The 23387-nt window shown below is 45.8% G+C and overlaps 1 protein-coding gene across 2 annotated transcripts in view; it reads left to right on the top strand.

Annotated features, from left to right (window-relative positions):
* Positions 1 to 23387, top strand: part of ENSA (endosulfine alpha) — a 494566-nt gene that overhangs the window by 53012 nt on the left and 418167 nt on the right. The gene's annotated exons all lie outside the window — the stretch shown is intronic.

Raw genomic sequence — 23387 nt, forward strand, 5'->3', positions numbered from 1 at the left:
GGGATTTCCATCTTCTACCTCAGCATAGGCCTTTGGCTATACCTCCTGTACTAGACATTGTTGATGATATGTTCTCGGAATCCAGTTTGGCCCCTGATTCCCTGCCTTCCTGCTCCTAGTAAACCTGACAGATACTACAGGGTTCCTGAGTCACACAAGTTCCTCTTCAAAAATCCTGTTGCAGATCCAGACACTGTTTCTTAGGGGCCCAAGGGCATTAAGGATTCTACTGCTAAAAATCCTACCCCTTCTTATAGAGACTCTAGGGCACTGGGTAGATGGGGTAAAAAGGTTTATACTTCTGCAAGCTTGGCGATCAGAGCTTTAAACTGCCAATTTCATATGTTAAAATATGAGCAACATGTTATTGGACTGCTTAAACAGAAAATTATGTTGATTCCTGACTGTGTGGAAAAATAAAGATTTACAGGACTTAATGCATTCTACTGAACAAGTTGGAAAACATACTTTGCAATGTGGTTTTGATTCTTTAGAGGCCTCTTTCAGGGCTGCTGTTAATGGGGTCTGTGCTTAGAAGGCATGCTTGGCTTAAGGAATAATCTTTGCCTGATCATGTTAAAGCTAAATTGTTGGATGCTCCTTTAAATCAGGGCTGCCTGTTTGGCAGCAAGGCTGAAGAAGAACTTAAAAAGATGGAAAATAAAGCTAAATCTATGCAAACTGTTAAAGATTTTTTACAAGTGCAACCTCCTAGATTTAGTAGGCACTGGCCTACTAGGAATTGGTCCTTTCCAGTCCCTTCCAGGTCCTCTCAAGCCAAACCCAGGCACAGCAAAAACCCCAGGTTTCAGTCCTAGGGGACTCTCAGAACTAAGCAGTGGGGGAGCTCCACTTCCAAATCTGGAAATAACAAGACACCCCCCTATGGTAAACAGTCTCAATGACTTCCTTTTAAAATTCCCAAGCACTTATCTTTTCACTGCCCCTTTGGGGGGAAAGATTGCTTTTCATGCAAAGAACTGGGAACTCATAACCCAGGACAAATGGGTTTTAAATATAGTGTCCCAGGGATACAGATTTCATTTCCACACATTGCCAACACCAAATGGGTGGCCAGACCTGCCCCCAAATCAGTGGGCAGAGGCTCAAAAACAAGTAGTGTCCCTCTTACGCATGGGGGCTATTCAGCTGGTGCCAGAAGAGGAAAAGGGACAAGGTTTCTACTCCAGACTTTTCCTGGTACCCAGAAAAGACAAATCATGGCAAATCCTGGACCTGTCTACTCTAAACACCTTTCTGGAAATTCCAAAATTCAAGATGCTAACTCTTCACCAATTACTTCCTATGCTAGGCAAAGACGCCTGGTTGGCAACACTAGATTTAAAAGAAGCATACCTGCACATCCCAATCGGGGAGTCTTGCAGAAGATACCTATGCTTCAAAGCAGGCTGCACGCATTATCAGTTCTCTGCACTGCCCTTTGGCTTGTCTACTATGCCCAGGATATTTACAAATTGCTTGCTTCCAATTATTGCATTTTGCAGGCAAAGAAATATTCAAATATACCCATACCTGGACGATTGTCTAATTCAGGCAGGACATACTTTTACATCATCTGGCATTTGTAAAAAGGGTTCTAACTTGTCTGGGGTACACCATAAATGAAAAAAATCACAACCGGTACCCTGTCAACAAATTACATTCATGGGTGCAAGCTTGAATACAACTGCCCAGATGGCTTATCTCACGCCAGAAAAGCTAATTCATTTGGTAACCTACTTCAAACAAGTGGCCACAAAAACCCTGATATCTGCAAGACAAATACTGCAAGCCTTGGGGTTCATGGCCTCCTGCATTCTTCTAATTCCATATACAAGACTGCATATGAGGAAACTACAGTGGTATCTAAAAAGTCTATGGAGTCAACATTCTCACAGCCTGGAAACAATGATTCCTATCATACTTTGCCTACGCCTGGAGTTCCTCTGGTGGACAGAGGCCTGCCAACAAAACAAGGGACTACCATTCACACTACCCCCTGCCACCCAAACCCTAACGACAGACTCATCAGACTGTGCATTGGGGGGCTCACTTGGCAGGGAAGTGCGTTCAGGGCAAATGGAACCCAAATCAAATGCACCTATGTATCAGTCGAAAAGAAATGTTCGCTGTACAGAATGCCTTGACAGCCTTCAAGGACAACTAATGGTAAAGACGGACAACACCACGGTTATGTGGTACATAAACAAGCAGGGGGTACACATTCCTACCCCCTCTGCAGACTAGCCATGGCATTGTGGAACACAGCCCTGAGCTACCAAGTGCACCTACAAGCTCTGTTCCTGCTAGGAAAATTGAATACACTGGCAGACGGACTAAGCAGAAACCTCATGGACCCACACGAGTGGTAACTGGAACCAAGGATTTTCAACATGTTGACAAGTGAATGGGTTAGCCCAAACATAGATCTATTTGCCTTGCATAAGGATTCCCCACAAACAAGCCTGAAAAGTGGACGTGCTATCCTTCAGCTGGAAAAACCTATCAGCCCACCCCCCCCCCTGCTGCCTCTGCTCTCCAAAGTTCTACTAAAAGTCAAACAGGACATACCAAGGATGATCTTGATTGCTCCAGACTGGCCACGCCAACACTGGTACCCCCTCCTGTGCAGTGTATTGCAGTTAATCAGGCCGACTGAGGGCAACCTGCAAGCAGATTACCCAAATGTAGTGACTGCAACAGTGAATACACTCTAACATCTACATTGATGGTAAGTGTACACAACTGTACTTTTGTGCCCCTGCTTGGCAGTTCTGCAATGTAGCTAACATCACTGACCTCCCTTACCACTTTGAAGGGTCCCTTTCAAGCTGTCTGCAGCTTACTGTGTCTGAGAGGAATGAGAACCATAACTTGCTGTCCTACAGCATTCTCTCAGGCTCGAGCATTCCTGTCATACCAGCCCTTTTTCCTCCTGTTAGGCTCCTGCCAGGTTCTCTGGGCCATATCCCTGAGGTCTCTAAGCATTGTCCTGAGGTTTAGGACATATGCCACAGCAGACTCCTTGTGTGATTCACATTCACCCTCCCTTTCATCACGAATCAAATCTAAAGGCCCTCTCGCCCTATGCCCGTGCAGCACCTCAAAGGGTGAAAAACCTGTGGATTCCTGGAGTACCTCTCTGTATGCAAACAGATGGGGCAAATATTTGTCCCACTCTCTCTTAAACTGGACTGCAAATGCCCGTAGCATGGTCTTTAGTGTAGAGTTTAATCTCTCCACAAGGCCATTATTATGGAGATGGAAGGGGGTGGTCTTAGGTGATTCACCTCACTGCGCTTCCACAGACAAGCCAGCGGGTCTGACTTGAAATTGGCACCTCTGTCATTTTTCCTCGGGGAAACCTAGCCTCCTGAAAATCTCTAACAAAGCATTTGCCACCTTTTCATTCTTGATGGAGGACAGGGCCACTGCCTCAGGGTATCTAGTAGTGCAGTCTACTACCACCAGGATGTATACATCTTCCCTGTGGAATTTGGAGTACTCAGAGGGCCCATAATCTCAATAGCTACCCTCTGAAACGACTCCTCAATCACCGGCAGAGACATCAAAGGAACTTTGACCTTGTCTCCTGTCTTGCCTACTTTCTGGCACTGCTCATAGGTCCTGCAGTACCCTGTTGCATCCTTCGTAATTTCAGGCTGGTAAAAGTTCGGCAAAGGACATTTCTTGGTAAGCTTTATGCTCATATGACCTGCTAAAGGAATGTCATGGGCTATGGCTAGAAGTGCCAGAAGGTAGGCTGTAGGTACTGACAACTGCTCTATTACCTCATCCTCTAGCCCTCCCTCAGGGGTCCATTCCCTATATAGTAACCCTTTGTTTCAGTGTACAGCCTCCCCTTTTCCTTGAGAATCCGGTACCTCCTGTTAGTGTAGGGTCAAGAACTTGGATCCCCTTCCACTGGAAGTCTAGTATCCTCTTGACAGCGGTGCCTCACTGTCAGCCTAGGTATTTAACACTGACCTCTGCCCTTGCAGTCAATCTGTCAAAGGGAACAACAGTACTTACCAGCAACTGTTGCTCACCTTCAGGCTCACTGCTACAAGTTAGCTCCCTCCCTGAAATAGCCACGTCACCAGCCCTGGCTTCAGATGTGGGGTCTGTCTGGGTCTTCCCAGGCTGAGACCCACATGCCTGTTTCTAAGCCTGACTTGCATGTAACTGCATGCATAGAAGGAGCGTATTATCAGTCATTCCCTATCGAGACATCTGCAGGGATATTCTCAAGCACACCTACTTGCTTGCTTCCTTTTCCACCCTTCCAGTCAAAGTGAACCCTGAACAAAAGCATTTGGAGTGGGGTCCCTCCTAAAGCACTGACTGAAGTGGACTGCCCAAGCAAGTACTGCTCCTCTGAAGCCACTGCAGGCTTCACAATGGTTATGTTAGAGTCTCTCTTTCTCACTGTTAGCAGTGGCCTGTTTTCTATCCACTAAGATTGAATATAAACTCTGGTGATAGTTTGGTACTCATGTTTTCTTCAGACAACTTACCACTGGCATACTGTTATTCCCACTTGCTGGCTTCTCCATCTTGCCTCCGTTATATTTAAAACATTTAATCTTTGATCCTGGCCATGTACCTGAAGCAGTGACTTCCCCTGTTACTGGTGGACTCCGTTGTGGTGGTTTAGGCTGCCCACCATGGGTTCCCTTATATCCATGTGCAGCACTGGGTATCCCCTTCTTGTGCAGTGATGCCCTGCTTGCTAAGTAGAGATCCCCTTTTTTCCCCATGTCATCTGTAGAGTTACACTCTCGAGCTGCCATCCAGATTCTCTTATATTTGGGCAAAGTGCTAAGGGCTTGTTTGCTCACCAAAAAGTTTGCCAGCCCTTCTCCCACATATGAAAATAATTGCTTAACTCAAGCAGTATAATCACATTTTCATCTGCCTTCCGTCTATGCTCACCATTTTTTTTTCTGTAAGCTTCAGCTGTTAATTTTAAAACATTCTATAAACAATGGATTTAAACTTGTCAAAATTATCACAGTCTGTAAATTGTGGAAGAAATTTACTGACCTTTATTGTTTCTGGGGTTCAGTTATTCCCTTCCCCATTACCTCCATGACCCTGGAAAAACGAAAGCATCTCCCGCTCATGTTGATGATGCTTCTCATTTTCTTCGGCCTCTAAATGCTGCAGTCACTCTGCTGATTCTAATTCCAAATGTTTGGCCTCCAGTTCAAGTCCCTTTAACTGCAGACTGTTTTTTAAGCCCTCTGAGGAAAGGTGAACTGTCCTTTTTCTGAGGGCTGCAAATTCCCAACACCAGACTGGTTATCCTTCTGGTTGCTGGTCTGAGCTACGACTAAGGCTGAAATAATTTCCTCTTTAGTCAGGTTGTTGTGCACCAATCCTTTGGCTTCACGCACCTTGGCTTAACTGGATGTTCTTCATGTTTTACTGTTGCAGTCATTACATTTGGGTTGTCTGCTTGCAGGTAGCCCTCAGTCGGCCTGATTTAACAAAGTCTTGGGTCCTGCGTCGGTTGCTGTCCCTTCTTCCATGACACTCTAACATCTAAATTTATGGTAAATGTACACAACTGTACTTTCTTTGTCACCTTGCCATAATCCTCCGCTGACATCTTTGCCTGCTTTCTCTGACTAAACCTAACAACAAATAAATAAAACTGTTGTGATAATGAAATTCTGAATATTTACCTTGTGGGTGCTGAGAATACACACACCTTTAGTGACAACTGCTTACAGGCTACAGAAGTTCAGTTAATATCTCTCCAGTGCTCACCAATATGTGAATGTCCCTCTCCAGTTTCAGGGGTGAGGATTCAGGCTCCTTGATTACTGGCCCATAGGGATGACGTCACAGTACAGACTTCTATTTTGTCGGCCATGATGATTTTTAACAAGGGCACTTTGGATCCCACTATGCATTAGGGAGCTACCCTTTGTTCTTTCTTACCATTATGTTACTTGTGGTGATTCCTCCCCAGATACCACATAGGTTGCGACTTTGAGTAAGCCATCATGCAGGATCCTTCAGGATTAGAGGAATAATAAGCTTATTCTTTAGAGATCCAGAGGTCACTCTTCCCAAGGAAGTTTGTATGAGGAGTTCTACCATAGTCCCTAATGAAGAGAAAAATGTCAGAGGAGGCACTTGGACTTCCCTTTGAAGGCTTCCATTCCAGATGTAAGCATGAGTGAAAGAGAGGCTCCCCAGAAGACATGTTCTCCAGTGCGATATTGAAGGTAATGAAGCAGAAGTGATCATGGCTAGTGGACCTCCACCTCCCCAGAGGAAGATAACTTAAGGAAGCCTGTAACCCCCCCCCCCCCCAAGCAAGGGTACTACTTCTCCAGACAAAAACTACTGGTGGCTGTTGACTGTGAAGAGGCTTTGGTACTGTAGACCCCTGTCCTTCACCCAAGTAGAGGAGTCGTATGCATATGATCGTTTTGAGAAGTCTGTTTATGTGATGATCATCGTGTTTCACTGCTGCAGTCATTACACTTAGGTTATCCTGCCATTAGGCGGTCCCGCAGTCGGCCAGAGTTCCAAAGTCTTGGTCCGGCGTCAGTTGCTGTCGCCTCCTCCCTGACATCAGTGCGTCAGGGGTATATAAAAAGCAGCCAACGCCATTTTCTTCAGTCTTTCTTGCCACGCGGTGCCCGAAACAAAAGCAGTTCGCAAGTGCCGGTCGGCCGACTCCTGAGATATCAGTTTCGATTTTCAGAACCGAAGTCTTCAACAAAGCTAAGTACCCTGTTGGGGAAACTTTTTCTTGCCTCAGACCGATGTCAGTAAAAGTTAATAAATGTATTCCTTGTGGGAAGCAAATACCCCATAAGGATTTTCATTCTTACTGTATTCCATGCCTAGGCCCAGATCACGACGTTACTAGTTGCCGGTTTTGTGCTAGATTTAGCAAACGCAATATTAAACATCGGTTTGATTTTGCTCGCCATTACTTTGGCCGAAGGTTTAATTATACCATGCCGTCGGAACAACCGATGACTGGAATTCACAAAAAACGCAAAGATAAGGATAAGGACAGGCATCCTAGGCCCAAAACTGACTAAGCCTCTTCTAGACCAGTCGCCAGTTCGCCGGTTCACAGTGAGGCGCTTTCACAGCCCCTGACACCCGCTACCTCAGAGCCACAGGTCGCGACCGACTCCCACGTGGAGTTGCCTAGGCCTCTGGATACTCAAGGTGTTGGGCCTTCAGAGACTAGCCCTTCAGATGGGTCCAGAGCCGCTGAGCAGGCATCGGCTTCTGAGGGTGTTTTCAGACCTTCACAACTTACCATTGCATCTACAGCCAAGTCTAAAACAACATTAAAGACAAAGAAGTAAGTGCAGTATTCACCTGGACAGGCAGATGCTCAAAATGGCCGAAGACTTAATTATTCTGATCAGGGGTTCCAATCTCCCTCCTGATAAAAGGCCTAGGCAGGATACAGACTATGATTCCTCTGTCCAGGTTTCAATATATTCTGATTCCTCTTCAGACCAGGGATACTCTTTATCCCCTATGAGGACTCAAGCTGAAGAATCAATTCCTTCAGCCTCTCCTCCTGAGGATTACTCTTGGGGAAACTTTACATACCATGCGGGAGCATTTCCATTGGGAGGGCCAGGATTACTCAGAATCCAAGGAAAGGCTCAGAGACTTTCTTTTATTGCCTCAGCACAGGCCTCTTGCTATTCCGCCAGTGTTGGATATTGTGGACGATGTGTTCTCTGAATCCAGTTTAAATCCAGATTCTTTACCCCCTGCTCCAGTCAAGCCAGACAGGCACTACAGAGTCCCTGACTCTCGCAAATTTCTTTATAAAAACCCTGCTGCTGACCCAGAAACTATTTCCCAGGGTCCCAAAGGGGTAAAGGCCTCCAAGGTTAAAAATCCTGTCCCCTCGGACAGGGACTCTAGAGCATTAGACAGATGGGGGAAGAAAGTTTACACCTCTGCAACTTTTAGCAGTAAGGGCTTTAAACTGCCAGTTTCACATGCTTAAATATCAACAATATTTGCTGTCTCAGTTAAACAGAAAATGAGTACAGGTGCAGAACAACCTGATTTTAAGGAAATGCAGGATTTATTGCATGCAGCTGAACAAGTGGGAAAGCATACTTTGCAATGTGGTTTTGATTCATTAGAGGCTTCTTGTAGAGCAGCAGTTACAGGATTTGTGATTCGAAGGCATGCTTGGTTAAAGGAACAAAGCTTACCAGACCATGTTAAGGCAAAATTGTTGGATGCTCCTTTACAGCAAATTTTATTTGGTGTCAAGGCAGAAGAGGTATTAAAGAAAATGGAGAATAAGGCAAAATCTTTGCTAACAGTGAAGGATTTCTTACAGGTACAGCCACCAAGATTTAGCAGGAATTGGCCTACAAAAAATTGGTCCTTTCCAGTGTCAGACGGGCCACAAAGAGGCAGATACAGACGCCCAAGAGGCAGATCTCAGCCCCAAGGCTCTTACAGACCACGACAGTGGGGTGCTTCAACCCCAAAAGGAGGCGAGGACAAGTCACAACCTTACAGGAAACAGTCCCAGTGACTTCCCCCTTCCAATGCCAAACACTTCCCTTTTGGCAGCACCCTTAGGGGGGAAACTAGCACTTTTTTCACAAAACTGGCAAGCAATCACCCAAGACAAATGGGTGCTGAATATTGTGTCTCAAGGTTACAGGTTCCACTTTCACACTTTACCAAGGCTAAAAGTATGCCAGACCTGCCACACAATCAATGGGCAGAGGCACAAAAACAAATTGCAGCCCTCATAGACATGAGAGCTATTCAGAAAGTACCACAGCAGGAACAAGGACAAGGATTTTACTCAGGACTCTTCCTGGTCCCCAGAAAGGACAAAGCTTGGAGACCCATACTAGACCTTTCCACTCTAAATACTTACCTGGATGTTCTGAAATTCAAAATGTTGACACTACAGCAGCTTCTTCATGTTGGGCAAGAAAGCTTGGCTTGTTACTTTGGACCTCAAAGAGGCATACCTGCATGTCCCTATCAGACAAAATTGCAGAAGATACCTCAGATTCATAGCTGGTTCAATGCACTACCAATTCTCTGCACTGCCCTTTAGCTTATCTACTGTGCCCAGGGTCTTCGCAAAGTGCCTGGCACCAGTAATTGCATTTTTCAGACAAAAAGGAATTCAAATATATCCATACCTGGACGACTGCCTGATTCAAGCGGAGAGCAAGGACATTCTTCTAAAGCATCTGGCGTTTGTAAAAAAGTTAAGTTGCCTAGGGTACACAGTAAACGAAAAGAGGTCAAAACTAGTGCCCTCACAAGAGATAATATTCCTGGGTGCCAGCTTAAGTACAACGGTCCAGATGGCTTATCTCACGCCAGAAAACAAGGACAACTGACTCAGTATTTTTAAATGATGGCAACAAAGTCCCAGTTCCCTGCAAGAAAAATTCTGCAGGCCTTGGGATTCATGGCATCCTGCATTCCATATATCCTGCATTCCATATGCCAGACTGCATATGAGGAAATTACAATGGTACCTAAAAAGTGTTTGGACTCAACACTCTCACAGCTTGGAAACAGTGATAACACTAATACCCTGCCTACAACAGGAATTTAGATGGTGGGCACAGGCATGTCACCTCAACAAGGGTCAGCCTTTCACTCTTCCCGCAGCCAAGCAGACTTTAACAACAGATGCTTCGGATTATGCCTGGGGAGCACACGTGGCAGGAAAATGTATTCAGGGCAAATGGACCACAGACCAAATGCATCTTCACATCAATCAATCAAGAGATGTTGGCTGTACAACATGCCCTAACAGCTTTCAAGGACCTTCTGCATCCAGGACAATTATTATTAAAGACAGACAGCACCACAGTAATGTGGTACATAAACAAGCAAGGGGGCACTCATTCTTACCACCTATGCAGGCAGGCCATGACCTTGTGGAACACAGCTATAACTTATCAAGTTCATCTGCAAGCACAATTCCTGCCAGGAAAGAAAAATACTCTGCCAGACGACCTAAGCAGAAACATCATGGATCCTCACGAGTGGAAATTTAATCCACAAGTTTTCAGAATGATAATGCAAAAATGGGGGTGCCCGGACATAGATCTATTTGCCTCACCACTGAATTGCCAACTACAAAAATTCTGCACAAGGACTTAGCACACACAAGCATGGAAAGTGGATGCTCTTTCGTTCAGCTGGAAAAGCCTAAACGTTTATGCCTTCCCACCACTGCCTCTCCTTTCAAAGGTACTTCTAAAAGCCAGACAAGACAAACCACAGATGATTCTGATTGCTCCAGTCTGGCCACGTCAGCATTGGTACCCAATCTTAAACAACTTCGCTCAAGGCCCACCTTGGATTTTGCCTCAAATTCCACACCTTCTGACTCACAAAACAATCAGATCCTGCACAGTCAGCTCAAAACCTTATCCCTGGCTGCATGGCAGATTCATTAGCCAAAAAGACAACACCTCTATGTAAAGCTGTTATGGATGTCATTTTGGAGGCCAGGAGGCCAAGCACCAGGAAATCTTATTCAGAAAAGTGGAAGAGATTCTGTGCCTGGAACCAGGCTCAAAGCCTTGACCCTCTTGTTCCTAACATTCTTCAGATACTACAATACTTAACTGAGATGCTGGACAAAGGACTGTCCTTCTCATCCATTAAGATCCACGCTTCTGCCATTTCGGCTCATTACAACACAGATCCTCCTATTTTCTCTCATCCATTGCTAAAGCAGTACCTCAGAGGGGCTAAAAACATAATACCGCCCCGGAGAGCACCAACTCCTACTTGGGACCTCAATTTTGTCTTGGAAAAACTCACTTTACCTCCTTTTGAGCCAGCCAGTTCAGCAGAATTAAAATATATATCATGGAAAACTGCTCTGCTCCTGGCAATAACCTCAGCACGAAGAGTCTCAGAACTACAGACACTAATGGCAGTGGAGCCTTTCATCATTTTTCACCAAGACAGGGTTTCCTTAAGAACAAACCCTTCATTTATGCCTAAGGTGGTATCCAGTGTGGCTCTTAACCAAACTATTCACTTGCCAACATTTTATCCGAATCCCCAGAATAAAGGGGAGAGAATTCTACATTCCTTGGACATACACAGGCAATTACGCTTCTATTTGGACAAAACAGAAGCTTTCAGAAAAACTGAACAATTGTTTGTATCTTATACTGCAAGATCACAGGGAAAGGCTATTTCAAAGCAGACCACTTCAAAGTGGATAGGACACTATCCGGTACTGCTACATACAGCATGAAAAACCTGTGCCATCTAACATTAGACCACATTCCACCAGGGCAACTGCAACTTCTACTGCCTATCTTAGAGGAGTACCTACCAAAGACATTTTGGAAGCTGCAACTTGGAGTTCAGTGCACACCTTTACCAAGCATCATCACTTGCCTCTTTACTCTAGATCCAGAGCTGGCTTTGCCACTGCAGTGCTGCAGAGCCTCATAGCCACACCAAATCCTCTATCGAACCAGCCACCCTGACTCAGCTTTGGGATTCTACCCAAGTGCAATGACTGCAGCAGTGAAACACGATGAACATAGTACAGTTTTGTACCTACCATAAATGTAGATGTTCGAGTGTCTTCACTGCTGCAGTCCTGGTTACCCACCCACCATCCCCTCTTTCTTAGCTGGGTCTTATCTATAACTTTCTACACTTTACTACCTATGTGGTGTATTTTCTGGTTATTGAAGGTTTGTTTTTACCTTACTGTATGTTTTGTAAGCAATATGTATTGCCTATCTTTTTGGGGGCACCTGACATCTGGGGCAAGAAAAACTGGAGAAAATGGCGTCGGCTGCTTCTTATATACCCCTGACGCACTGATGTCAGGGAGGAGGCGTCGGCAACCGACGCCGGACCAAGACTTTGGAACTCTGGCCGACTGCGGGGACCAGACCGCCTGACGGCAGGATAACCCAAGTGTAATGACTGCAGCAGTGAAGACACTCGAACATCTACATTTATGGTAGGTACAAAACTGTACTTTCTTTGTGTTTCACTGTTGCAGTCGTCACAGAGCTGTGAGAGCTGTAAACTGTTTATCTCGCACACTTTATTTCCAAAGAGAGCTAAACATAGCGGTTTGAAGTTTAAATAAAGGTCACAGATTTGTCAACCTTACATTTGCTAGCCATCCACTCCTTGCATTTAACTTATAACACTGCATATAGCAAAGCAAGAGTTGAAGACAAGACTGTGTGCCAATGATACCATGTTTTTTTTTTTTTTTGTGGAGTTCTCTTTTAGTCAGTGTTGTTCGTCTTGGCTGTAAAAACAGCAGTGTCTCAACTGCAGCAGCTTGTGTTTGGTTACTAGGAAAACCAGAGACCTTAGACCAATTCTGTAAATGGTCTAACCAGCTCATTCTAAAAGTCCTTTTTGCATGGTCACAGCACAGGCTCCCATATATATATTTTTTCTGTTTGCAGAAGAAGGGGTATGCTCTTTAGTCCTCCAGGATGCCTGGCTGTTGAGATCAACAGTGAGTCTTGAGGTATCCTTATTTTTGAGTGGGAACAAGCCATTATTAGTTACAGACATTCCATTTGGATTCATCCCAATTCCCAACTTGTTCCTTGTCCTTGGTTGCAGCAAACCAGTAGTTACAAGCTGTGAAAGTATTTCTGTACCCGGGTGACTTGCTCCTAGGCACCCTGATGACAGCCGGGGAGTCTCCAGCACATCTGTTTATCCTTTGGGAGATAGCAGTGAATACTTCAGTCCCAGGTGTTTCCCACTAAAATGCCCTAATTTATCAGATGCTGTTTGGACACTTGCATCATGCAAGATGTTTCTCTCTTGAGCAGATTCTGCCATTGCAGAATTTTGTAGCTCAAGTCCTCCAGATGCAAGCCTTTCATGCTTATCTCCCTTATGGTAGCAGTAGTTCATGGTTCTCAGTGTGTGTGTGTGTGTGTGTGTGTGTGTGTGTGTGTGTGTGTGTGTGTGTGTGTGTGTAATACAGATATATATAGATATGTATATACAGTGGATATAAAAAGTGTACACACCCCTGCTAAAATGCCAGGTTTTGTGATGTAAAAAAAAATGAGACCACAGTAAATAATTTCAAAACTTTTCCACATTTAATTTGACATATATAACCTGTACAATCCATTTGAAAAACAAACAAATCTGTTAGGGGAAAAAATATAAAAAAAAAAACGTACAATAAGCTGGTTGCATAAGTGTGCACACCCTTAAAGTAATACGTTGCTGAAGCACCTTTTGATTTAATTACATCATTCAGCCTTCTTTGGTAGGAGTCTATCAGCATGGCACATTTTGACTTGGCAATATTTGCCCACTCTTCCTTGCAAAAGTACTCCAAATCTGTCAAATTGCGAGGGCATCGCTTGTGCACAGCCCTCTTCAGGTCACCCCACAGATTTTCTATTGGATTTAGGTCTGGACTCTGGCTGGGCCATTCCAAAACTTTAATTTTCTTCTGGTGAAGCCATTCTTTTGTTGATTTGGATATATGCTTGAGGTTATTGTCATGTTGAAAGGTGAAATTCCTCTTTATTTTTAGCTTTCTAGCAGACACCTGCAGGTTGTGGGCCAAAAGTGACTGGTATTTGGAACTGTTCATAATTTCCTCCACTTTGACGTTCCAGCTGAAGAAAAGCAACTCACCATGCCCCAGGATTCCCACTTCTCTTTTCTTGATGTACTGGAAAATATTAGGGTTCAACCAAACACCCTAATAATAGGCGACTTCAGCTACCCCACCATTAACTGGGAAAACTAACTCGTGTACCAACTCCTTAGCTCAACGCTTTCTGGAATTCATAAACTCCAGTGCCCTGGATCAGCTTATCCACACCCCCACCAGGGGCAACAATGTCCTAGACCTAGTCATTACCAATATGAGTTCAACATGAGTGACCGGTGTTCCACACCTGAAGTCAACTCCTCGTTGGTCCGATCCGACAATAAGCTAATTACCCTTGATATCCACATCCCGCCCCCACTCCCCATTAAAGAAACCACTGTAAAAAATTTCTCCAAAGCCAACTTCATGCTTCTTAAGACAGAAGTGGTGAACTTCATGACACCCATGCAGATGGACAATACAGTTACAACTGCTGAATCCTACACATATGCACTCTGTAAACACTTACACGAGTGCATGGATCGTGCTATCCCAAACAGAACCAAGACGCTATCCTCCAAAAAAAAGCAAGCCAATCTGGTGGTCCCCTGCCATAAACAAACTGTACAACAGAAGGAAGAAACTGTTGCAAAAGAGAGTAAAATCCCATGAGTGGAGGAGCTCCTTTGGTCAGCCTCAGTAAGAAGCTGAGATCACATATAAGATCCTCCAAAGCTAGCTACGAAAACAAAATTGCTACTAATTCTAAGGACAACCACAAAGCATTCTATAGCTATGTCAAGAATCTCGATGGCAACACCCAGATCTGCTCTGAGTTGCAGCCCAACGGCACGAAAATTACTGAACCAGCTGTTATTGCCAACATCCTGGCAGATAGGTTCAGTGCTAACTTTACCCCCTAAAGGGCCTATATCTATACAGGAAGAATGCAGAGTCCCTGTAATCACAACTGCGTAGGTAAAAGCTGTACTCTCTAAAGTCAAAAACACAGCATCCATGGGACTGGACAACATCCCAGGCTGTGTTTTTACACAAACTTCAGAACGAACTGGCTCCCCACCTAAGCACCATGTTCAATAATGGCCTCACATCAGACTTTGTGCCCACTGAATGGCGCACAGCAACAGTTATCCCACTCCACAAAGGGGGAGCCACCACTGATCCCTGTAACTATCACCCTATTAGCCAGACAAGCCTGGCCTGCAAGGCCATGGAACATATCATCGTGGAACTCATAAACAAAGACATTGGCAACCTCCAAACTCTGGATCCCACCCAGTTCGGGTTTGTGAAAGGCAGATCATGCCTCCTGAACCTGATCGACTTCTTTGAGGCGGACACCAAAGCTGTAGATGAGGGTAAGGTGGTTCACACAGCCTATCTTGACCTCTCCAAGGCTTTCGACACCATCCCCCTTTCTGGAATTCTAGATAAACTCACTAAACTAGGTATAAATCCCTATGTCACAAGATTGGTTGCCAACTGGCTCACTGACAGACCCCACACTGTAAAAGTTACAGACTCCAAATCTGACCTCAAACCAGTGACAAGTGGAGTATCACAGGGTTCAGTCTTGGGACCTTTCCCGTTTGGTATCTACTTCTCTGAAGTACAGGCCAACACAGAATGCCTCTGGATAATGAAGTTTTCAGATGACTACAAACTAGGAGACATAGTCAAGCCCCCAAATGATGCGGACATCCTACAGAAGGGCCTTGCTAAGACAGATGCCTGGTGTCAGCGCCATGGCCTCAAGCTCAATGCCAAAAAGTGCAGTGTCATCCCCCTTTGGTAAAACTCTGTACCCATGAACTACCACATAGGCAGCAATCTACTTAACGCTGAATGTGTGATAAGAGACCTTGGGACCCAGGTGAACAGTAATCTCTCCTTTGTTACTCACATCGCCACAGTAGTCAGGAAGTCCTTCTATGTTGGCACACCATCATAAAAGAGTTCTCATCCAGGAAAAAAAGAGGTTATTGTTCCCCTCTACTCGACACTCATTAGACCCATTATATAGAGTACAGCGCCTCTTTTGGAATGTACCTCACAAGACATCTGCAGCAGCTGGAAAGGCCACAGAAGTACCTCACAAAGAGGATTACTGGCCTCAAAACAAATGCCCTACACTGACCGTCTCAAAAAACTCCAGCTTTACTCCGTAGCATATCGCCTACTCCGAGGTGATCTCTGCCTAACATATAAAGCTACTTCAAACCCAGAGCTGTTGGCCATGCTACATCTAAAGAAATCCCAGTCCCTCCGAGCTACATGCTCTAGGGACCTAAACTTTGTCACCACAATAAACAGGACATGCTGGAGGGATAGATTCCTGTCCCAGAAACTTTCCATACTCTGGAGCAGGCTACACATCTATGTCAGGCAAAGTTCTTAATTAGCACTCTTCAAGTAAAATCTTGATGAGTGGATGGAAAATAGGAAATTCACCCCAGGGATCACTTCTGTGTGTCTGCTCGACAGTGGCACAGGAAAATAACTTTCTTGGGTGGCGTAAGCCAGGGAACCTTGTTGGCTAGGCTTATGTAGGCCCTTAGGCTGATAGCCTAGTACTTACCTATGATACTGCCACCAACAGGCTTCACCACATGGATGGTGTTCTTTTGTTGATGCAAAGTATTGATCTGAAGTAGTTTACTTCATTTTGTCTTCAACCTGTGGGTACCGGATCCGTATTAGATCTGAGCCGGCAAATTCCCTAGCATCTGCTCCAAGCTCCACGCTCCTCCCCTTACCCATAATACACCTCCACTACTTTCCGTCCCCCAGATCTCGTTTGCAGCGGCTTGCTTGAAGCATTGTGATCTCCTGCGCTCTGAGTTACAGTGGGTTATTTACTTATTAAGCAGTTCTTTCTTAAATTTTTTACTTTTGGGTGTTTAGTGTAGGTGGTAGCGTTTTCGCTTCACAGTAAGACGTTGTCCTGTTCGATTCTCAGCTAGAGCACCTTGGACACATGCATGAATGGGCGTACCTTCGTTGAAGGTTGTGCATCAGGGCTGGCAAACTCTGCAAGTAAAAATCTACTGCCAGTCATTAGCGGACCGGAGTTCCGCTGTGGCGACCCCTAACCGGGAAAAGCCGAAAGACACAACAACAGTGTAGGTTCCCTCTCCTCCTCCCCTCGCTGGTGAGTTGTGTATTAGAATTTTTGCTGTAGTTTCAGTGTTAGTTTGTTAGTGTATTGCTTCCCTTCCCCCCCTCAGTGTTGTGTGTGCCTTGAGTGTGTGGTGAGTGGGTCTGAGTAGGAAATAGGGATTTTTCTCTGTTTCCTTCTCTTATTGTGTGATTTTTTTTCTTCTGTAGAGACATGGCTGACCCCAAGCCTGTCTTCAAAAGGTGCACTGAGTGTGGCCACAAATTGTCTCCAGCAGATGGCCACACTCTTTTTGTGTTATGTGCTTGAGCGTAGCCCATTAAGTACTGACTGTACTATTCGCGTGGGTTTTAACCCTGTGCGCTATTAAGGCCAGGAAGGCTAAGTTGGCTCTGAAAGGCCTTCTATCCACTTCTGAGACGGCTGCCTCATCCACTGCTTCGGTCATCACGGCTGCTGTGGCCACCTCTCCATCCTCTCTTGCCCTTGCTTCTCATCCCCCCAGGCTGGGACTCAACCTCCCGTTTCTAAGCCAGTGGAAGTGGAGCGCAGAAGGGGCAGAGAGAAGGAGAGAGAGCATAAAACAGACAAAGCAGAGAAACGCAAGAGGTCGGCGGACCTTCCTTCTACTCCTGCCAAAAGTCAGGCTAGGATCCGTGACTCCACTCGGCTCCGATCTCCAAGATTTTCCCCGCAGCCGGAGGAGATGCATCCTCCATCTAGGGCTTCGGTTCGTCGACCCGCCAGGTCGGAGTCCGTGGCCTCTTCAAGATCCACGCGTAGCTTATCTGAAGTTGACATGGATAAAATGTTGAAGAGGTTCATTCATGCTCTGATCCAGATCACACCAATTTCTCCTTCTCCGATCCATCCACCGGGTTAGGAGTACACGGAGCCGGAGCTTGGGTGTCGGATCCGAGGGAGCGGAACTCTTTTCATCGGCTTTGGCATTGTCAGGCCAAGTTCACTCCCTCAGAGCTCCGTCCATTTCTGGCCCAGCTCAGATTCTCGCGCCTGATCCAGGGAGAGCGGTTTCCTTAATAATACCCCAGGAGGCTCATCTCCCTCAGTGTTTGACGTGGTAGAAAGGGTTTTTTCCACTGGATCGAGACCCTTCACTATTTCCTCAGATTCCGCCCCGACTCCCTCGGTTGTGTTGACAAATCCCATCATTTTACCAGAGGGACAGCCCGTGCTCGAGGAGCCCCCAGGCGGTTCCCCCTAAGGAACAAGTGGCATGTAAGCCCCCCCCCCCCGAGAGCCCCACCAGAGACGTGCCTTGCAAGCATGCGTGTAAGAGGAGGCACTTGGGACTCCCCCGTGTCCCTCACCGAGGACACGGATTTGGATGATGGGGAAGGTTTACCCAGGTCACCTCCCGAGGATGTCTCCTTTGGAAACATTATGGAAATACTATGCCAGCGGGGAGGTTGGTCTGCCCCCAAAACACCTTCTGACGAATCCGCGTTCCTGGAGGCTTTCGGCACGGGCCCATCTACTTCCTGGGTGTCCCCTCCCACAGATCCCCTGGTGGACCTGGTCACCTCGCAGGCCTGGAAGGAGCTGGACACTGTGGAACCAATCCCTAAATGTCTGGACAAGATCTTGAGTCCCCACCCTAAGACCAGTGTGGAACAAGGGTTCCCCCGTAGACGCTATGGTGGTAGCAGCAGCCACAAAAAAGGAACTAGCCCAAGAGAGTTGCTCTGTTAATCCCCCGACCGAGAGTCTCAGATGATGGACCGCTTAGGAAAGCGTGTTTATAGGTTCATAGGTTCATACTAGGCTGTCTGCCCTAGGGCATTTATAAGCCTAGCCAGTGTGTGTTTGGCTTTCGCCACCCATTTTAAATTAATTTTGCTATGCCCTTTTTCGAGGTTAGTATACTGTGCCTCTTTCTAACAGTGATACCCGGGGTAAACCTACGATCTCCCATCCACTCACCAAGATTCCTCTTGAAGAGAGTCAATGAGGGACTCTGCCTAACATGGACTGGGATTTTATTCCAGAGTGAAGGGAGCCTCTGGGTTATGAATCTGTCCCTCCAGCATGTCCTATTTATTTCAGTGCGGAGGTGCAAGTCTCTCGAGCGCATAGCTTGATGGGATTTGGATTTTCTGAGGTGCAGCATGTCCATTAATTCCAGGTTGGACATGGCTTTATACGTCAAGCACAGATCGCCTCTGAGCAGGCGGTATGCCACTGTGTAGAGCTGGAGTTTCTTTAACCGGGCAGCATATGGCATCTGTTTGAGCCCTTTGATCCTCTTGGTGAGGTACTTTTGGGGTCTTTCCAGTTGCTGCAGGTGTCTGGTAAGGTACATCCCAAAAGGGGAATTGTACTCAATTATGGGCTTGATGAGGGATGAGTAAAGAGGCACGATGACCTCCCCTGATCTAGATGTGAATCCCTTCATGATTAGGTGGGCTATATAAAATATTTTTCTAACTACTTTGGCCACGTGGTTGTCAAATGAGAGATTGCGATCAACTTGGGTCCCCAGGTCCCTAATTACTTCTTCTGTACTTAATTGGATTACCACCTATGTGGTAATTTGTGGGCACTTTGTTTTTGCCAAAGGGGATGACTATACACTTTTTGGCGTTTAGCTTGGGGCCATGGCTCTGGCACCAGTTGTCTGTTTCTATGAGGCCTTTTTGGAGGACGCTTGTGTCGTCTGGAGAGTCGATTATGGCGCCCAGTTTGCAGTCATCTGCGAACTTGGTCAGCCACAGTCCTTCCGTGTTGGCCTGTACCTCCGAGAAATATATACCGAACAAGATAGGTCCCAAGACTGAACCTTGTGGGACGCCACTTGTAACTGGTTTGGAGTCTGACATGGCTCCAGCAATTCTAACCATGTGGGTTCTGTCCTTGAGCCATTTTGCAACCCATCTAGTGATATAGGGGTTTATATTTAAGCTGGTGACCTTATCTATAATGCCCGAGTGGGGTATTGTATCGAAGGCTTTTGCGAGGTCCAGGTAGGCTGTGTGGACCACCTTCCCCTCGTCAATGGCCTTGGTGACTGTTTCAAAGAAATCAACCAGGTTTAAGAGGCAGGATCTGCCCTTAACAAAGCCGAACTGGGTAGGATCCAGTGTCTGTAGGTCCCCAATATCTTTATTTATGAGGTCCATGATGATCCTTTCCATAGCTTTGCAGACCAAGGTAGTCAGGCTTATGGGGCGATAGTTTCCAGGATCCGTTGAGTCACCACCTTTGTGGAGAGGGACCACTGTTGCTGTACGCCACTCTTTGGGTACATATCCTGTAGTAAGGCTGAGATTGAACAGTAGTTTTATGTTTGGGTTTAGCTCTTCTTGGAGTTCATGTAGGACGCAGCCCGGGACACCGTCTGGTCCCATTGATGCTGTGTTTTTTGCTTTGGAGAGGGCAGCTCTTACCTGAGCATCTGATATGTCAGGGGGGCAGCACTCTGCTGGTATAGATATTTGCCCTTTTGGTGGGGGGGGGGGTTGCGCTGAACCTGTCAGCTAGGATGTTGGCAATGTCTGTGGGTTTGGTGTATTTTTTGTCATTTTGGACTAATTCTGAGCATATCTGGGAATTCCCACCCAGGTTCCTAACATAACTAAAGAAAGCCTTGTGATTATCCTTAGTGTCCTGTGCAATTTTCTCTCGAAGCTGGCCTTAGACGATTTTATGAGTGCCCGTAATTTTTTTGCTAATACTGATCAGAGATGCCTTACCTTTTTGGGATTTTGCTCTGTCATGTAGTAGCTTCCTCCTTCTATTGTATAGTTTGTTTATGGCTGGGGTCCACCAGACAGGACGTCTGACTTTGGTGGATTGGGTCTTGGTTTTATTTGGGATTGCATGATCCATGCATTCCTGAAGGTGTTCATAGAATGCGTTTATAAAGGATTCTGCGGTCTGGGCCGTATTTTCCACAGGCACGGGGGCTTTGAAGGATTCCACCTCGGTTTTGAGGAATGTGAAATTTGCTTTAGAGAAGTTTTTCACTGTGGTTTTCAGGGCAGGGGGTGGAGTAGGGATGTGAATATCCAGTGAGATTAGTTTATGGTCTGATCTTACCAGTGAGGGATACACTTCTGGTCTGGAGCATAGAGTCCCCATGTTGGTGTTGATCAGGTCCAGTATGTTTTCCCCTCTTGTGGTAGAGTTAACAAGTGTTCCATAGCATTTGAGTTTATAAATTCTAGGAACCTTTGGGCTAGGGTGCTGGAGCTAGAGTAATGCTCCCAGTCTATGTTTGGGTAGTTGAAGTCGCCCAATATAATGGTGTTTGGAGAGACCTTCATATTTTCCAGTGTTCTCAGGAAGGCCGAGTGGGGTTCCTTGGTTTGGGAGGGTGGTCTGTAGCAAGCTATAAACTTGGAAGGCAGTTTTACCCACTGTTAGTTGCACATGGATAGTCTCTGATGCTTCGTGCTGTGCCACCAACCTGGAGGTGTGGGTATCTTTGACGAATATTGAAACTCCCCCCTCCTTTTGTGGTTCGGTCCAAGTTTTGGGGCCGAAAAGCATGGTATGGGGTATAACCTGGTAGTGCTGGGGTGCTCTCGGGAGCCTTGAACCAGGTTTCTGTTACTGCACAGATATCGATGTTCTCCATGCCAAGGAGAGTTTTGAGTGTGTGCATCTTGAGGTTTAGACTTCTGGCGTTGAGTAAACATTACTCTTAGTTTCTTATCCCTTGTGATACCTATGGAGGTGGGTTTGTCTTTTTGAGCCTTGCCTAAAAAGGCACTATGGGGGTAGCAAGAGCCTTTGCCAATATCCGAAAGCCCAGGGGTGACAGGTGCAAGCCGTCCCTAGCGAAGCATCGTGGCTTGTCGAGCATGTCATCCCAGGCTGACGGGCATTGGATCCCCTTTGAATGACACCAATACTTAAGCCAGTTGTTGAAACTGATCATCTTGTCTTCATATTGTGGCATCATTCTTAGTGAGGGTAAGATGCTACTCAAGGTCAGGGTCATACCGGCCTGGGCTACATGCTCAGAGAGCTCCTCTATGTCTCTCTTCATGTAGTCCAGGGAGGTACGTCTCAGGTCATTCACACCAGCATGGACAATGACTTAGTCATATTTGTACTTGTCTTGGAGTGACCTGAGTGCTTGTGTTATGTGGCGGATCCTAGCGCCCGACAGGCAGCTCACCGTGACATTCTCCTTGTTCAGCCTGGTGAGCGGGATGTCAGTGTGCCTGACGATAGAGTCACCTATTACAAGTGTATCAGGTGTGTTGTTTAGCCTTAAGGGCTGTGACTGTTCGGCACACTGGCTTTGTGAGCTATGTGTTGCACGTGTTTTGTTTTGGGGTAGCGGTTGCTTGGGTGTCTGCTTTGGAGGTCTCTGCTGCTTAGGCAGATTTTTATTTAGAGCCTCCGAGTATGTTTTTGTGTGTTTATGTGTTTAGTTTGCTGTCGTGGTAGGTCTATGTGAGACTGGAATTGTAGTGAGTGTGGTTTCCTTCTCCTCTTGACTGGTTTCGCCAGTACTGAGTTGAGAGAGCTTAACTTCCAGTATGGCTATATGGTTGCATCTCTCACATGTGTTGGAATTTGTTGGGAGGAGGAGAGGGTTGTCTGTGTACATGAGGCAGTTGTTACATTGCCTCAAGATTCCCAGATTCACCAGCTGGACCGGAGAGGAGATTGACAACTGACCTTTGGACATGCTAGAATAGTATTGGGAATTCCTTTATAATTGAAAAAAAGGGCCAGTGGGGAACGAGGTAATCAAGGGGAGTTTGTGAGGGTGTAGTGCTTTTAATATTTTAGTGCTGACTTTTATATAATTGCTTTAGTGAGCAAGTCCCAGGTAACTTGCATGCAATGTGTTACAGGTAACTTAAATGGAAAAATGACAAACAGTAACTTTCTTTCAAGTGAAACAAGCAACAGTAAGCAATGCAGATATCACTAAGGGATCCACAGAAGCACTGAAAAGCCACATTTTAGGTGGATTTAGCGTTTCATGGGAAATAACAAGCAAACAAACAAGCATACAAATAAAGCTAGATTCAGCAGGCCTGGATCTAGTCTATGCTGCAGCAAACAAGGCGTACCAATTTCAGTAAGAAACCGTTCAAATATGCAGGCACTATAAGCCTTTAACCAGAAATTTCCAGCTCAGAAGGGCAGAGTCCAGCCTCTCCTCCCACAAGAGTGCAGACCACGAACCCTTTTAATGTAAAATAACTGGCCTGAAGTCCAAGTGCTTAAACCAGAACTAATACACTTTTAGAATAACAGACACTGAGCCCTCAGTCAGCAGTTCACAACTTAGAAGGATGTAAGCTACCTGTCCTGCCACCACAGTGCAGGCCGCAAACCTTCCTAATGTAAAACAACTGGTCTGAAGCCCAAGTGCTTAATCCAAAAGACTTAGAATGATAGCTACACTTTAATCAAGTTACTACCAAGCAATAATAAATACAATCGAATACTTTAAAGAATGCCTGGATTAGTGCTCAAGTTATACAAACAAAGCTAGATTCAGCAGGCCTGGATCTAGTCTATGCTACAGCAAACAAGGTGTACCAATTTCAGTAAGAAGCAGTTCAAATATGCAGGCACTATAAGCCTTTAACCAGAAATTCCCAGCTCAGAAGGGCAGAGTCCAGCCTC

The sequence above is a fragment of the Protopterus annectens genome, chromosome 8.part0 (assembly GCF_019279795.1).
Source record: "Protopterus annectens isolate FY-2018-M chromosome 8.part0, PAN1.0, whole genome shotgun sequence".
NCBI classification, from domain to species: Eukaryota; Metazoa; Chordata; order Ceratodontiformes; family Protopteridae; genus Protopterus; species Protopterus annectens.